A 14,694-nucleotide genomic window follows, 5' to 3' on the forward strand; every position below is an offset into this window, starting at 1 on the left:
GCTTCCAGAACAACACCCATAACTGCTTGGGAAAGAGGAGCTGGCTGGATGCTTAGGTGATCTGCCATGCAGCCAGATTTAAGGTTTTGAGCTGGCTGTGAAGAATCTGACTGTTTTGCTGTGTGAGCAAATGGGCAATTTGTGGTAAAATCCAAGGTGGGCCCAGGGCCATATTCCTCAATAGTGGGTACCAGTGCTGGCGTGGCCAGTCTGGGGCTATGAGTATCAGACGTGGTCTCTCCTTTCTGACTTTCAGAAGCACCTTTGTGAGAAGAGGCAATGGAGGGAAGGCATATACTGTCAGGTTTTTCCAACAGAGTGCGTCCACTTTCCAAGCTTGATGGTGAAGTGTCCTTGTACAAAATTTTGTTAGTTGATAGTTTTGAGGACCGGTCTATGTCTGCAAGGCCCCATTTTTGAGTTGTCATGGCAAATACTTGTGGATCCAGTTTCCACTCGTGGGGATCCATAATGTTTCTGCTGAGGTCGTCTGCCAGTGTGTTCTTTTTTCCTGGCAGGAATTGAGCTTGTAACTGAACTTGGTAAGCCAGAGCTGTGTTCCACACGGTCATTGCTTGCCTACATAGAGGGTAGGAGTGTGTACCCCCTTGTTTGTTTATGTACTACATTACTGTGGTGTTACCCGTCCTTATTGTAAGTTGTCCTGGATGTAATCGATTCTTGAAGGCTGTCAGAGCCTTCTGTACAGCTAGCATCTCTTTTTGACTTGATGTGCAGATTCCTTCGATCTGCAGTCCAGCCTTGAACGCACTGTCCTGCCATGTGCGCCCCCCAGGCATAGTCCGATGCATCTGTTGTCATAGTTTGCCTGGCTGGGAGCAAGGTGAAAGGCTGACCCTTGTTGAGGTGGCATGCCTGTGACCACCATAGAAAGTCCTGTTGTAGGCAGGGAATGAGAGATATCATTGTGTCCAAGCTGTGGCTGAGACCATACGCTTTTTAGGTACCACTGTAATTTCCTCATATGCAGCTTTGCAAATGGTATTAGTAGTATGCAAGATGCCATGAAGCCCAAGGCCTGCAGAATTTTTCTTGCAGGTAGTTGGGTCTTTGTTGCCATTGTTTTGAAATATTGAGTCAGTTGTAGTTGTTGGTCTGGCGTCAGATAAGCCTTCTGGGACGTTGCATTCAAGCTGGCACCCAGAAATGTCATATTTTGTGAGGGTACTAGTTTTGATTTCTTTTCGTTTACTGTGTACCCCAGGCAATTTAGAAGATGTTTTACAAAAGCCAGATGTTGTAAGAGGATGTCCTTGCTTTCTGCTTGGATGAGGCAGTCATCCAGGTATGGGTATATTTGAATTCCTTTTTGTCTGCAGTATGCAATTACTGGTGCCAGGCATTTTGTGGAGACCCTGGGCACAGTAGATAAGCCAAAGGGCAGTGCAGAGAATTGGTAATGGGTTGAACCTGCAATGAAACGGAGGTATCTTCTGCAACTTTGTCTGATAGGGACATGCAGGTATGCCTCCTTGAGGTCCGTTACTAGCCATGCTTTCTTGCCCAACATGGGAAGAAGCTGCTGTAGTGTTAGCATCTTGAATTTGGGTACTTGTAAGAAGGTGTTTAGAATTGAAAGGTCCAGAATTTGTCTCCAGGCATTGCCCTTTCTGGGAACTAGAAAGAGTCTTGAGTAAAATCCTTGGCCTTACTCTCGAGTAGGTACCAGTTGAATGGCTCTCATGTCCATGAGAGCTGTAATTTGTTTTTGTGCCTCTGCCCATTGATTTTGTGGCAGGTTTGGCATTCCTCTTTTCATTGGCAAGGGGTGAAAATGGAATCTGTATCCTCGTAAAATTATGTCTAGGACCCATTTGTCCTTTGTGACAATGTGCCAGTTGTCTGAAAAAAGTGCGAGTTTTCCTCCCAAGGGGGCTGCCAAGAGAGTGTTGCTTGGCCAGATGAGGTGCAAGTCATTGAATTTGCCTTCTGGTAGTTTGGGACCTGTCCTCTCCTCCCTTCTGTGTTGCAGTGCCCCATTGTCGAGGTTTGTACTGGGCTTGTGGTTGTCCTCTGCCTCTTGGACGTCTTTATTTACCCCTCTGTGGTCTGTCAGTAGCTGGAAAGGACCAATTTTTTGTTGGCCAATTTCTGCTGAAGCGAGGGGGCTGTACCTGTAGAAAATCTTTGACTGTCTGCATAGATTTTGCCTTATCCTCCATTTTCTTTAAGACTACTTCTGCTTTAACTCCAAAAAGAACATCCTGCTGTAAGGGAGCATCTAAAAGCTTTGCTTTAACATGATCAGGCAGAGAGTTCCTTTAACCAAGCATGCCTACTTACAACAGACCCAGTGACAGCTGCTCTGCAGGAAGCCTCCAAAGAATCAAACCCACATTGTAAAGTATGTTTGCCCACCTGTTCAGTTGCATGCAACAGATCCTGCATTTCTCTCAATTCAGACTGTTGAGGGAGTGTGCTCATTTTTTGTTTCAACTGAGACATTAGAAATTGCTGATATTTTAGCATGTGAAACTGGCTATTTAGTGCCCTCATAGCTAGAGTGGCTGAGGTGTAAACCTTTTTCCCCCCACCTGTCTAGTGCTCTGGAATCCCTTTCAGAGGGTACAGGATTTTTTGCCATAGAAGCCTTAGCCCCTGGGAGATAGTCTCTGGATCAGCAACAGGGCTTTTATAAAGGAATTTGTGGGAATCGGGCACTTTATAGTATCTGTCAGGGTTGGCTGGAGCAGGAGGCAGAGAATCTCGGTTCAAACTGGATTCTAAGTAAACATCATCCACAATGTCTAAAACTGGGAGGATGGCAAGTGGTCTGTGCTGGGGGAGTAAAAGAAACTCTCTGAACCTTTTCTTTGAGTCAGAGTAGTCCTGACCTTCCCCAGTGAAAATGTTCCCTCATAGTGTGTAAAGTTTCCCCAAAGGAGTAGTCTTCAGGAGAAGAAGCTGAGGGAATAGAATCCTCAGCATCAGAATCTTCATAAGGGGAGAAGGAGTAATCTTGGTTCTCAGAGGAACCTGAGGAAACAGACACTTGATCAGAGGAGGCATAATCTTCCTTGTCTAGGCCTTTTGTCGGGTGGGGGTTAGGAACCCCTGATTAAAGAGATCAAATCTTCAGCCATTTTGAGCATCTGTTTCTTAGGCATGGGGCCTTGAACTGGAGAATGAAGTGCAGTCTTTTTAGGTTTAATAGGAGTCTTAGTCTTATGATACGTTTTTATGGTGAGCGTTGTCGGTCTGAAGACGCCTTCAGAAACCGAAGGTGTTTCTGCAGCACCGACATCTTTCTCAGCAGTGTCGTCGGTAGGGGCTAAACAAAATGGCTGCGCCGGCCTAGTACTCTCCGCCAAAAGCTCCGAAGCAGTCTCAGGTTCCAGATCTGCGGTAGTCAGGGGCTGCGTTGGAGCCTTACTGAAGATCGGTGAACCGGAGACCGGACCAGCCGAGGCCTCGGAGTCTGGATTGGGTCTAGGCTGCCTTCCTTATCCTTGCGTTTTTTGTGCATGCCGGTAGTCGGTTGCTCCGACGGCATAGTGTAGTTAAATTTTCTACCGAAGTAGTGTCGTGCGAAATCAAAGCGTCTTTTTATAGTACGCTTATTAAACCTAGCACAAAAATGACAACCAGTGACGTTGTGGTCTGGGCCTAGGCAAGGTATGCAGTAAGAATGAAAATCCAATATGAGGTATTTGCTTCCCACAAGAAATACAATTGTTAACTTTTTCTGACATCGGTCTGAGGCAAGAAAAGTTTCCCCAACGGGGTACTTGGCTTTATTGAAGACTTCGGATCTGAAATTAGACTTCGAAAATCTCAGGAGTGGCCGACCGGCACTTGCGAACTGCTTCTGCTTCAGGCACTGCGCGGCAAGAAAGACTGAAGAAAATGGCGTTGGATGCATTATATATACCCCTGGCGCACTGACGTCAGGGAAGAAGCAACAGCAACCGACGTTAGACCAAGACTTTGGAATTCCGGCCGACTGCGGGAACACCTGACAGGATAACCCAAGTGTGATGACTGCAGCAGGGTAACACGATGAACATCCTCGGCTCCCAGACACCCCGTATGGCACCGAGTGTGTCTGAGCAGATATTGGTTCTGTACTCTCTGAAGGGGGTCCCACACCCGACGGTTCTACAGTAAGCGGTACCAGGCACTCCAGCCCTGAAGATCCAGCTTGGCTCCGAGGAGGAACAACACTAGATATAATAGTCTTGGAAGGCTCCGAGACCTGTTGGGTCGGAGCAGAGAACAATTTAGCTAGTGCTGGCGACTTTGCGCACCACCTGCTCCACGTCATCATCAGATAGGCTCCTAGTGGCCCTGGAGGATAGAGATGGTGAACGAGATCTCTGCAAAATGGGAGATCTCAAGGTAGGGGAGACCGGTGGAATATCAATGGACCGGCACCGAGACATGGTATCTTTCGGCTCGGAGCCAAAGAACTAGGTTTGTCAATAATGATCACCTCCGTCGGTTCCGAGGTCTGTGGAGCTGAAGCGGTAGATGGCTTAGAAATTTTAGGCAAATTTTCTGGTGGCTAGGACTGAGCTGAAGAGACAGGAGATGGCCATTTACATGGTTTGTCCCTCTTAGAAGAAGAGGATGAAGAAGAAGCACTCTGCACAGCTTCCTCAAAGGTTGGTTTCAAGAGCCCCTTGACAATCAACTTGTTTCTCCTCTCCTGTAACACACATGCACTAAAGGAGTGGCAGAAAGTGTAATTCTCCTGGAGATGAATAGCTCCTAACCAATATACACAAATGACATGTCCGTCTGCAACTGCCATTTTCTTGGTACATTTCTGACATTTTTAAAACCAGAAGGCTTATGCTCTTTCTACCTAGTGTCTTTAGACATGTTTGGAAGAAAAGAAGGTCCTAAAAGGATTACAAGAAATATAAATAAACACTAACTTAAACGCTGCACATCTAAGAAATATAATTAGAAAATCTAGCTATGCTCTGAACGAGCACTATGACCGCTAATTAAAATGGACCTAGACAGATAAAGTTGGAAGATTGAATACACTAACACTACTAATTTAAATGAGCTAAGTGATTAACTAGCTAACTAAGAAAAGTAGAAAAACATCAACACACAGCACTACAGGTATTTTAATAAGGCACCACTACAGTAATTAACAACAGGATACAAGTGCAGGACTGCAAAAAAAAAAAAAAAAAAAGCTGGCCAAACGGCACACAGGAGAAAAAGGAGATAAACTAAGCTATACACTAAAGCTAAAGTATCACAGCACACAATACACTAACTAATGTATAAATCCTAAATAGTTTAAGCTAATAAAACGTAAAAGACAGAAAATTTAGCCACGGCCAAGAGCACATCCAACCTTGTAAAGCGGCAAACGAGATCTGGGGAGTTGCACCACTACATCATGGGATACCTACCTTGCCACCAGCCAAGTTTGAGATTTCCAGCTGTGTGTTTGGCCGAGTTGGAGCCGAGGATCGGCTCCGAACCCATCCAACCAAGAAAGAATGAAGGCGAGATAGGACAACATAACATCCTTAATTTCCTACAATGTAGAAAATGAAAGTTAATATCTCTTTCTAAATGTTCCAAAAATGTTTTTGGTGGTTTTGAATTGTACAGAAGTTGCCAGTAAAACTGTACAAGTCTTTCATACTAATAGAAACATTAAGTAGCAGCAGTGTAATGTCAAAGACAGTACAGCTGTGTAACTAAACTTACCATAACAGTAAATGTTTGAATGATCACTGCTGCAATAGGCTTAACTATAAGACTTATAGCCTGCCAAAGACAGAAAGTACAGTTTTGTACCTACCATAAATGTAGATGTTAGAGTGCTAATACAGCTGCAGTCATAGCAGATGGGTTTTCCTGCCGTCAGGCGGGTCCTCGGTCGGCCGAATTCCAAAGTCTAGGTCCGGCGTCGGTTGTCGTCGCCTCTTCCCTGATGTCAGTGCGACAGGGGTATAAAAGAACCAGCCGACGCCATTTTCTTCAGTTTTTCTTGCACCAGATGTCAGGTGCCCCCAGAAGGAAGGCAATACATAAATTTATGTAATAATGCAATGCAATATAATCAAAAAACAGTAGTTGCAAGCAAATACACCATAAATAAATACCCCAATCAGGTTGTATGAGGTGTTAGCCAATAGGCTTGTCCCAAGAGGGGAAGGAGGGAGGGAAACCTGGACTGCAGCTGTATTAGCACTAGAACATCTACATTTATGGTAGGTACAAAACTGTACTATGTTCATCGTGCATAGAGTTGCAGTCATAACAGATGGGTAGAATCCCAAAGCTAAAAAAGGGGTGGTAGGCACTAGGTGGAACTAGGAGGAGCCAGGATGCCCTGCAAGACTGCAGTGGCAAAGCCTGCTCTAGTTTTGGAGTATAATGGTAGGTGATAGTGCTTGTAGGAGGTATGCACAGAACTCCAAGTGGCTGCTTCCAAAATATCTTTGGTAGGAACCCCTCTGAGGAAAGCTGCAGAGGTAGCTGTGGCCCTTGTGGAATGAGATCGGATGCCTGCAGGTAAGTTTTACCATGAAAAGAGTAACAAAAGTGTATGCAGTGGGCTATCCATTTTGAGATAGTCTGTTTGGAAATTGGCTTCCCTTGAGCTCCTGTAGCATAGGACACAAAGAGTTGCTCTGATTTTCTGAAAGGCTTTGTTCTGTCCAAATAATAACGCAGCTGTCTGTGGATGTCCAAGGAATGTAGTAGTCTTTCCCCTTTGTTTTGAGGATTAGGGTAAAAGGTAGGTAAAGTGGATAGCCTGATTCAAAGCTACCCTGGATACCACCTTTGGCATAAAGGACGGATTGGTTCGTAAGGAAACTCTGTCCTGATGGAAAATGATGAAAGGCTGCACAGCCATGAGGGCTTGTAATTCCGATACCCTGCGAGCTGAGGTGATAGCCAGAAGGAAGGCTGTTTTCCAGGTCAAATATTGCAGATCTGTTGAGGCAGCTGGCTCAAAAGGAGGCAAGGTCAGTCTTTCTAGAATGAAATTGAGGTCCCAAGCAGGTACTGGTTGTTTCCTTGGGGGTTTTATATTCTTAGCCCCTCTGAGGAACTGTCTTAAGAGGGGGTGAGAGAATAAAGGAGGATCAGTGTTGTATTCTGCAGAAATGGCTGAGGCATGGATTTTGATGGAGGAGAATGAAAGTCCACTGCTTAGCATCTCAGCTAGATACTGTAATATTTGAGGTAAATTCAGTATTCCAGGATTCTGGCCCTTTTTCTCATTCCAGGCACAGAACCGTTTCCATTTTGCGGAGTAAGCTTTTCTAGTAGAAGGCCTTCTGGCCTCCAAAATGACATCCTGCACCTCCTTGGAGAGTACGGTCTGTTATGAAGTTAAGGAATCTTCCATGCGGCCAGATTGAGTGTTTTCAGCTGACTGTGAAGAGTTTTGAAGCTGTGCTGAGTCAGAAGAAGAGGCATTAGAGGTAGGATCCATGGTGGGGAATGCGTCAGGCTCCTCAGGAGTGGGTACCAGTGTTGTCTTGGCCAGTCTGGAGCAATGAGAATCATCTTTGGTCTGTCTGCTCTGGTTTTTAATAGAACTTTGGGCAGCAGAGGAAGAGGTGGAAAGGCATAAACTGTCATTGTTGTCCAACTGAAAGAGAGTGCGTCCACTCTCCAGGCCTGTGGATGAAAGGTCCTTGAGCAGAATTTTGCCAATTGGTGATTTTTGTGGGAGGCAAAGAGATCTATGTCTGGCCTTCCCCATGCTTGAATTATCTCTGTAAAAACTTGAGGATGCAACTTCCATTCGTGTGGATCTATCATATTTCTGCTTAGGTTGTCTGCCAGCGTGATTTCCTTGCCTGGCAAGTACTGTGCTTGAAGCTCGATTTGTAATTCCAGAGCCATGTTCCAAAGAGACATGGCCAGCCTGCATAGGGGGTATGAATGGGTTCCTCCCTGCCTGTTTATGTACCACATTACTGTGGTGTTGTCTGTCCTTATCAATAGTTGACCTGGATGCAGAAGGTCTTTGAAAGCCATAATAGCATTTATTACTGCTAGCATTTCCTTTTGATTGAGGTGTAGGTGCTTTTCTTTTTGGGACCATTTGCCCTGAATGCACCGATCCGTCATGTGCGCCCCCCCAGGCATAGTCCGAGCCGTCTGTTGTGATGACTTGATTTGCTTGAGGCTTGCAGAATGGGAGACCTGTGTTTCTTTGGCATGCTTGAGCCCACCACAGAAATTCCTTTTGAAGACATGGAATCAGTGGTATTATTGTTTCCAAACTGTGGCTGTGTTGAGATCATAGGTTTTTCAGGTACCACTGAAGTTTCCTCATATGCAGCTTTGCACATGGGATTAGTAGGATGCAAGATGCCATGAATCCCAGAGCATGCAGGATTTTCCTTGCAGTAAGCCTGGTGAAATTTGCTAGTTTTCTGAAGTATTGAGTTAGCTGCCCCTGTTTCTCTGGCGTGAGGTAGGCCATCTGGGTGTTTGTGTCCAAGTTGGCACCCAGGAAAATTATTGTTTGAGAGGGTATTAGCCTTGATTTCCTTTTGTTGACTGTGTAACCCAGAGAATTCAACAACATTATTACAAAAGCCAGATGTTTCAGAAGTATGTGCTTGCTGTCCGCTTGGATCAGGCAGTCGTCCAAATATGGGTATATTTGTATCCCTTGAAGTCTGCAGTAGGCAATTACTGATGCCAGACATTTCGTGAATACTCTGGGCGCAGTAGATAAGCCAAAGGGCAATGCAGAGAATTGATAATGAGTTGAACCTGCAAGAAATCTGAGGTATCTTCTGCAATCTTGTCTGATTGGGACATGCAGGTATGCCTCCTTGAGGTCCAATGTTACCAGCCAAGACTCCTTGCCCAGCATGGGAAGAAGCTGCTGCTGTAATGTGAACATCTTGAATTTTGGCACGAGTAAAAAGGTGTTTAGGATGGATAGGTCCAAAATAGGTTTCCAATCTTTTCCCTTCCTTGGTACCAGGAATAGTCTGGAGTAAAAACCTTGACCTTGTTCTTGTGTAGGTACCTCTTGAATAGCTTTCATGTCCATGAGATCTGAAATTTGTTTTTGTGCCTCTGCCCTTTGATTGTGTGGCAGGTTTGGCATGCCTCTCATTTTTGGAAGGGTGTGAAAATGGAATCTGTAGCCTCTGTTTATAATGTCCAGGATCCATTTGTCTTTTGTGACAGTATGCCAATTTTTCGAAAATAATGCCAGTTTTCCGCCTAAAGGTGCTGCCATTTGAGCCTTGCTTGGCATGCAAAGGGGAAAGTCATTGGGTCTGCTTTCTGAATGGTTGCGAGTTATCCTCACCACCTCTGTGTAGGAGCTTGCCATTGTCTACCTCTAAAAGATCCTTGAGATTGCCCTCTGCCCCTCAGGCGCCTGTATCTACCTCTTTGGGGTCTGTCCGTGGCTGGAAAGGACCAATTTTTGGAAGGCCAATTTCTACTGAAACGTGGAGGTTGTACCTGTAGGAAATCTTTCACTGTTTGCATTGATTTAGCCTTTTCCTCCATTTTCTTTAATACCTCCTCAGCTTTAACACCAAATAATACATCTTTTTGCAGAGGGGCATCTAGTAATTTAGCTTTGACATGATCTGGTAAGGTTTGCTCTTTGAGCCAGGCATGTCTACGTAGGACTGATCCTGTAACAGCAGCTCTACACGAGGCCTCTAAAGCATCAAAACCACATTGCAAGGTATGTTTATCCACTTGTTCTGCACTATGAATCAAATCCTGCAACTCCTTCAAGTCTGGTTGTTCAGGTTGTGACATTTTGTTTCTCAACTGTGATAACAGAAACTGTTGGTACTTTAACATATGGAACTGGCAGTTTAATGCCCTCATGGTTAAGGTGGCCGAGGTGTATACCTTTTCCCCCCACCTTTCTAAAGCTCTGGAATCTCTCTCTGAAGGTAATGGATTTTTAGCAGTGGAGGCCTTAATTCCCTTGGGGCCCTGTGAGATAGTTTCTGGGTCAGCCGCATGGCTTTTGTATAGGAATTGGTGTGAGTCAGGAACCCGGTAATACCGGTCAGGCTTGACTGGGGCTGGAGGTAGAGAGTCTGGGTTAAGGCAGGCCTCCGAATACACATCATCAAGAATGTCTAAGACAGGAGGTATAGCCAGAGGCCTGTGCTGAGGGAGCAAGAGAAAATCCCTAAGCCTTTTCTTGGAGTCTGAGTACTCTTGGCCTTCCCAGTGGAAGTGTTCCCTCAAGGTATGCAAGGTTTCCCGAAAAGAGTAATCCTCAGGAGGGGAGACAGAGGGAATGGACTCCTCTGCATCAGAATCTTCAAAAGGGGAATGTGAATGTTCCTGGTCATCAGAATGCTCTGAAATAATGGAGGCCTGGTCTGAGGAGGGGGAATTCTTCCTCCACTCTGGGCCTTTTGTCCGAGGGGGGTTGAGAACCCCTGATAAGAGTAATCAAATCCTCAGCCATTTTGAGCATCTGCTTTTTAGGCATGGGGCCTTGAGAAGGGCCCTGTGGAGCTTGTCTCTTAGTATGCATGGCTGCTTTAGACTTAGTGAAAGCCTTGATGGAAAAAGAGGAGGAAGGCCTGAAGACACCTTGAGAGGTGGCAGACCTGTCTAAACTCTGAGTTTCACCGCCAAGAGTGGCTTTGGTATCGGTAGTCGGGGTGTGGGCCGAAGAGCCTGCGACCTCGGGTACAGTAGACACCGCCAATTAAGTGTCGTCGGTAGTCAGGGGCTGCGTAGGCGCCTCACTGAGAACCGGACCACCTGTAGTCGGCTTTGGTGTGGTGTCTGTAGAAGCCGCAGACCTCGGTTGTCGGTCCTTATCTTTGCGTCTTTTACTCAAAACAGGAGTCTGAGTATTTGACGACATAATGTAATTACATTTTTTGCCAAAATAGTGTTGGGCGAACTCCGCCCGACGCTTAATGGTGCGTCTGTTGAATATAGCACAAAAACGACAGGCCGAGACGTCGTGGTCTGGGCCCAAGCAAGGAATGCAAAGGGAATGAAAATCCTCATGCGGTATTTGCTTCCCACATGAAATGCAATTATTAACTTTGTCTGACATCGGTCTGAGGCAAGAAAAGTTTCCCCAACGGGGTACCTAGCTTTCAAGAAAACTTCGGTTGCCAAATATTCGTAATCTCAGGAGCTGGCCGACCGGCACTTGCGAACTGCTTCTGCTTCAAGAAAGACTGAAGAAAATGGCGTCAGCTGGTTCTTTTACACCCCTGTCGCACTGACGTCAGGGAAGAGGCAACGACAACCGACGCCGGACCTAGACTTTGGAATTCGGCCGACAGAGGACCCGCCTGACGGCAGGAAAACCCATCTGTTATGACTGCAGCTGTATGCACGATGAACATCAGCTGGCCAGCTTTCAAAGATTCAGAGCACCTTTCATTTCCTCAAGTGCTGAGCTGCCTAAAAACACTGGTTTGAGTGCCAAGCACTTCAGAAGCCTTCTTTCTCCGAAGAGAGCACTCCTCTGCAGGTTTTTGAGGATGGGTCTACATCTCTTCGTTGAATAGTCTATTTAGTGAATGACTATTCATTAAACTCACTTAAGGGAAAACATTTTAGTGAACAATTGTTTCAGCAAATTTTTTTGCAGGGGAAAAAATAGTGGGCCACTTACTGACCAGAACAAACAAGCAATTTAAAACTCAAAGTAGGGGGCTGCACCCAAACATCCTTCCAACTAAATGCACCTACTCCAAGAATGCACTATAGTGGGAGAAGGGGGAAATTCCTGATGATCGCCCTACTTTCCCTGCGAAAAAATTTGCTGAAACGATCGTGCTCTAAAATGAGTTTTTGCTTAAGTGGGTTCGATAAATAGTCATTCGTTGAACAGACTATTCAACAAAGTGATATAGACCCTTCGATGACCGATACCAAGCTTTGAGAACAACTTTTGGGAACAACCTTCCACATTTAAAAATATACGTTTAAAAAGTTTTGGGGGTAAGAAAAGTACAGTTGTGTACACTTACCATAAATGTAGATGTTAGAGTGCATTCACTGTTGCAGTCATTACATTTGGGTAATCTGCTGGCAGGTTGCCCTCAGTCGGCCTGAATTACAAAGTCGTGGGTCCTGCGTCGGTTGCTGTCTCCTCTTCCATGACGTCAGGTCGTCAGGGGTAAAACATGCAGCAGACGCCATTTTCTTTAGTCTTTCTTGCCGCGCGGTGCCCGAAGCAGAAGCATTTCGCAAGTGCCGGTCGGCCAACTACTGAAATATTCGAGTTTGAGTTTCAGAACCAAAGTCTTCACTAAAGATATGTACCCCATTGGGGAAACTTTTTTCTTGCTTTTTACCAATGTCAGAAAAAGTTAATTATTACATTACTTGTGGGAAGCAAATACCTCATAAGGATTTCCATTTATACTGTATTCCTTGCCTAGGCCCTGATCACAGCGTGCCTGGCTGTCGGTTTTGTGCTAGATTTAACCAATGCACTATTAAGCGTCTGTATATTTTTGCACCAAAGTATTTTGGAAGCAGAGGAGTAACCTTCCTTATTTAAAAATATATGTCTGAAAATTTTTCTGGTTAAGTGATTTTCTTCTAGTAGTTTGTGGTTTAATGGACTGTCGAGACTTAACTGTACTTTTAAAAGGGAATACACTTTTTCATGTCAGTTTAAAAGTTGTTAAAACAGTTGAAACAATTATGTTTATTTTACTTTTAGGGGCTGGCAAGTGTACATTTTTTAATCCAGCAAACAGCAAAAATGCACAGGAAGCAGAGATAAGTCAAACTTTGAACTCCAAGTTTAATCCAAATTCAAAACATCTCTGTTTGCTGCATTTTTACTGTTCGCTGCATTATGTTTGTATCTGGATTATATTTTTGCCTGCTGCACTACACATGGTGTGAGCATTTCTGTGGATTTACTGGTTTGTTGTTTTCACTTTCTAGTCATGTTTTTTTTTTTATTTGGGGGAGTGAGTTTTTACAAGCTTGTGCTGCTGTTTTTCCCCGGGAAATGGACACCATTTTTGGCTTGAACATGAAACAAACTACTGATCCCATGGTCTGTCTTTCTTCCAGCCACACACACACACACACACAAAAAAAAAGTTAAGCAAACAAATTTTGCCACCACAGCAGGCTAGCAATTTGCCTCGGCTGCAGGTGGGTGACTGCTGTAACCAAAGCTGGCTCTCTCAGACTACTACTCTAACTCTGGATCCCTCTGGTGTAGCACCTACAGCCACTGAGGACCAGGGATTAGCCATGTCCACTGTGGCTACTTTGGTCCCCTCAGTGGTCAAGGGAAAGCTCCTCTCGTCAGTCCTGTGAGAATGGCAGGGAAGACTTCCCTGTTTATTCAGAATGTTGTACCTGTCCATGTGGGAGCTGCTGCTTCTGCCATTAGCAACCCTGTTGGCACCATTTTCCCCATTAAAAAAAAGAAACAGAATACTAAACATGCTTCTGTTTCTGCTCAAATCTCCATGGACAGGACCAGTTTATTATGTCTGGCTCGGGGGTCTGTTCAGTCTATTGATCTTTCTTAAGGGTTTCTGGTAAAAGAAAAAGGGGCATTTCTTTTCCTGAAAAGATTCAATATCTGAATCTGGACAGGAAGATGAAGGTACAAATGCAAATTTTTCACCTCAGATTTCTAATTCAGATTCAGAGGAAAGCACAGTATCTGGTTCTACCCGTGAGGGTCTCTCTTTCTCTGAGGCCATTTCCAGAATGTGCTAGTGTTTTCAGTGGAAGAACACAGTTCTTTCAGTCCCACAGAAATTATTATGAGCTATTACAAATGGAATTTCCAGAACCTTCACCCATTCCTCCTGTGCTGTTAGTATTGGAGTATGTGTCACTGCTTGCAAAATTTTCCTGCTAGTCAGCCTGCTACCCCAAAAGATGCAGAGATTGTATAAAGTTATCCAGTCAAGTTTTTATGCACTCATCCCAAATCTGACCCAACAGAACCTTTCTTTAGTGTCATTCTGCTGCTGTGATGTGTTTCTACATTGTTTTCCCACCCTGTGCATATGCTCAATAACATTGTGAGGATGAATGAATGTGCAATGGATGTCAATGCTGAACTGCTCTGCACCTCCACAAGGAAAGAACAGCAGCAGGATGCCCACCCATCACTACAATTAACACCTCATGAAATTTCCCTGGTCTACAACAGGGAAATCAGCCACGATAGTATGCTCCATGCAAGCACCCCTCCTTTCTCTCCCTTGCCAGCACCTCAGACACCAGAGCTGGTAATTGAATATGAGAGGTCTGGACTGCAGCAGTCAGGGCTTTATCCCTCTATGCCATAGCATTAGCATAGCAGTGTGCATTTACCACTCATTCTTACAGTCATCGGCCCTTTGGATAGCAAACATCAATGGGATTCAGACTTCATAGTGCTGGTTTTGTCACGAATTTCAAGCAGCAGTGATACGAGAGTCAATCCATAGCTCCCAGCCATCAAAGTTTTCTTACTAAAAGCAGCATACTTCTAGCGATAGGAAATTTGGTACTCTCTCCTAGAGGATTCTATGGACTCTATCTTCAGCATATATAACACTTTTCTGAGGATGTCACAGACTTCTGAAAATTTAAATTTTCAGATGAAACAAATTGTACAGCTACTCAACTTCAAAAACACTAACCAGTATTAAAAAGCTTCCAAACTGGGTACTTATTCTGTGCAAGTCACCTGGAAGGGATCAGACAGACAGAATGAAATAACTTTTTGCAGCA

The 14,694-nt window shown here is 44.8% G+C and overlaps 1 protein-coding gene across 3 annotated transcripts in view; it reads right to left on the bottom strand.

Moving 5' to 3' along the window:
• Positions 1-14,694, bottom strand: part of LOC122793038 — a 1,023,021-nt gene that overhangs the window by 102,759 nt on the left and 905,568 nt on the right. The window lies entirely within an intron of this gene.

Source organism: Protopterus annectens, chromosome 2.part0, assembly GCF_019279795.1.
Source record: "Protopterus annectens isolate FY-2018-M chromosome 2.part0, PAN1.0, whole genome shotgun sequence".
Lineage (NCBI taxonomy): Eukaryota > Metazoa > Chordata > Ceratodontiformes > Protopteridae > Protopterus > Protopterus annectens.